General features: G+C 33.1%; 1 protein-coding gene across 1 annotated transcript in view; it reads right to left on the bottom strand.

Annotated features, from left to right (window-relative positions):
- Positions 1 to 3,485, bottom strand: part of LOC117125364 (flavin-containing monooxygenase FMO GS-OX-like 4) — a 22,415-nt gene that overhangs the window by 13,138 nt on the left and 5,792 nt on the right. The window lies entirely within an intron of this gene.

Genomic DNA, 3,485 nt, shown 5'->3' with positions numbered 1-3,485 from the left:
AGTGTTACAAATTGGACGAATAAATAAATATATCTTACATATATCTTATACTACTAGGCCTTGGTCTAGCCTAGTAGTAGTACCCAAGGCTAGCCTATGGCTAGCCTAGGCCTAGGTAGGCTAGGCCGGAGTCTAGGCTAGCTAGTTAGGGCCTAGGCCTAGCTAGTTAGGAGCCTAGGCCTCGAGGCCAAGGCCTAGCCTAAGCCTTGCGTAAAAAAAGATAAGCCATTGTTAAGTGTTATGTTTCCATTTCCAATTAAAGCATTTGTTAAGTCTTACCTAGTTTAAATGTACGTCCGTATCGTATACACCTCAAGCACTCAGATTTTTTTTTAGTGTTGACGTTAATTTCACGGGAATTTACGTATGTTGACGCAAATTTACCTACATTGACGCAGATTGTTATGGTTTGACGTAAAATGACGCGATACTACCTTCAAAAAAAGTTTCCCTATGCTAAAAATGGAAGAGCCAAGTCTACGTCATTGTTTTGCAAAACCTGGCTGCTTTGCAAAGCGTGGCTGACTTACGTCTCGCTGCCGGTCTGCAGCAGGATCTCTATCGATTTGTCTGACAAGTCGAGTTCCAGAGAGGGCGACAAACTGATTTTAAGGTGATAGCCTTTCTAGCAACGTATTTTTACTTGCCATCATTTTTAACCAGAGCCGTTTTACTTACAGCTGATGATGATGATTTTATAGATGAGAAACAAAATATAAAATGTATTTATAATGCCAATACTTTGTATTTATAATGTGTTTATAAATAAAAGTAAAACGGAATGCAACATTAAGCCTAATGATAACGATATTGAAAAGAAATCTAAAATGTGGAGAAAGTATAATTTTTAGGTTCATTATAGATTGCGACTGTAATATTAAACATAAAATATTTTAGGTATTATCGTTTTCAACAATGTAAAACTATGGAGACCCTAAAGGGCCATAGTTATAAAAAATATTAAACTATTTCGAGGGAACGAAATGATTTCGAGGGAACATGCCTACTGCATGTGTTGCACCGTTTTTAATTCTAAGTCGTTAGTCTATTCATGCAACATCCATCCAACAGAAAGAATGTTCCTTTAATTACATTTTACTGATTTCATGTTACAAATACATTAAATTTGCATTGCAAATTATTGCTATAAATTTGTTTTAATTCTACTGTAACTGGTTCTATGACAATAAAAATAAAATTATTAAGAATGCATGTCGTCGTTTAAGTCCTTTTAGCAGCTTTGGTCTCTTAGAACACATCTAACAAAAAGTAAAGTGAATCCTTGCCAAGCCACTAGGGCCCATAGGGGATGTAGTTTATTCCCGGTTTCTGTAGCCTGAAGTTGATGAGAGCGTTTGCCGCCCATGTGTGGGACGCTAAACCACCACAGGTTACTCCCAGCTGTTTGTTGGTACCCATTGATACAGCTGGGACTGAAGCAATGTAAATAAGTTGCCTTGCTCCATAGCCTGTTTCTATTGACTATGCTTGCGAAATGAGCGAAGGATTGAAACCCTAGTGACCTCAAAGTTAGGAAACAAAACCATTTCCTCTGCACCAAACCTAACCGCTTCCACGTCTAAAGAAAAGACCAGTACTAAAAAGTGGTCATTAAATTCCTCTAGAGCCAGGAAACTGAAATATGATACATTATGTCATATTTTTTCATTTTAGAATGGATGGACCATTACTGTATGCTCTTATTAATTCTTAATAAAAAATTTCTTGATAGCCATGCATCAAGTCGTGTGCTCATTCTACCCAACTCTCCATTACAATACTACTCACATCACAATCAGACTAACATCAGTGCAATAGTCCCAAAAACATTTGAACTCTTTCATCTCCATGAAAATAAAAGAAAAAACCAACGCTATGATATATATTTTCTCATTACACTAAAATAAGTTTTTTTGTGTAATAAAAATTTTAAAATAACAGCAAATGCCTTTCACTAAAGCAATAGTTCAAATTTTAAAACTTGCAATCTGTTATTGGAGCATGGTCTGGGTTTTGAAAACCAGAGGGCATCAAAGTCGTGGTTGGTATAATAATTTTATTTCATTCTTCTTCCAACAGCGAAAAATCGTCACTTGCAGGTGAGAATAAATTACCTAATAAAAACATAAATTTATATAAAAAAATATAAATATAAAAGTGATAATGAAGTGATGTATATACAAAATAAATATTGCTGTGTAGACCCATTGAGTGTTCGCAACCACTGTTGCATGTAATTACCTCTACAGGAAAATTTAAGGGGCATTTCCCTTTCCATAAATCCGTTATACTTGCTAAAAATGTTGTTTTTCTTTGGTTAAAGTCCGGTACATGCACGACTGCATGACCGGCAGCAACACGAATGTCCTGGAGGAATTTTGGAAATACCGGTAAGAATGTGATGTCATGTAAGGTCAAAACTCTTTAAAAAAGTCTTATTAATATGGAAGCGTCCCTCATGAACATTTCCCACACTCCCTTATCGTTCAACCTTATTGTAAACTGTTTTGTAAAGTGTAAATGATTGTATATTTAATCAATTTAAAAATATCATTATTCTAAAAAATGTTAAAATAATTATAATAAATATAATTTACCCTTTTGGCTAAAAAAGCCTTTGTTTTTTTGGCTTGAAACTGATCATCTATAAAAAGTAATATATTAAAACTGCACATAAACAAGAGCATTGCAGGTGTCAATGTCCCTATGCGTGATACATGACTTATCAGAATATATAAGGTTGGGTCAAATTTGTGTGGTGGTTTAACTTAAACACTTCAGGGGGAGGAGTGAGTTTTTATGGCCCAAAATAGTGATTGTAGACCACACTAGTAATGCTTTTTGATAGCCAAATTACAGTAATATGTTTAGCACATCAACAAGGTACTTAAAGATGTACTGTCCCTTGCAACAAAAAAAAAAAAAAAAAAAACAAAAAAAAAATCATAAAAATCATTTTTGAAATTTACTTGCCCATTTTGAAGTAACATAAAAATGATCAACCTGAACATAGAAATTAGTGTATACTTAAAAACGTACCCATAAAAACCATCATTTTACAGCGAAAAAATTATATTAACACTTGTGTTTTATCTGAGACAATTTGTATAGTTGTCTCAGGTTTTATCCAGTTAAAAAATCAGGAAAAACATTTTTTTAATTTAATAATTTCTGTGCTCAAGTTAATAATTTGTATGTTACTGCAAAATGAGAAAATTAATTTAAAAATTATTTTTTATAATTTTGGTCATTTTCAAGGGACAGTACATCTTTAAGAATGATGTAGAATTAAAAAAAAAATTAATTAAAAAAAAAATGTGAAAACATTTCGTAGACCTAAGTGTACAGTATTTTCAATTTACAGTAGTCTACACCTCAGGTATATTTATTCAACACTTCAACAATAAAAAAAAACAGGGCAGTATTCACTGCAATCTCTGTGTACATTAAAAATTCATTCATTAAGTAAAACAGCAAAGTAGCTA

This window comes from Anneissia japonica, unplaced genomic scaffold (genome assembly GCF_011630105.1).
Source record: "Anneissia japonica isolate Jap-2015-1 unplaced genomic scaffold, ASM1163010v1 scaffold2003_len1103335_cov173, whole genome shotgun sequence".
NCBI lineage: Eukaryota > Metazoa > Echinodermata > Crinoidea > Comatulida > Comatulidae > Anneissia > Anneissia japonica.
Note: the sequence above shows the minus strand (reverse complement) of the source record. Positions and strands in the feature narration are given on the sequence as shown.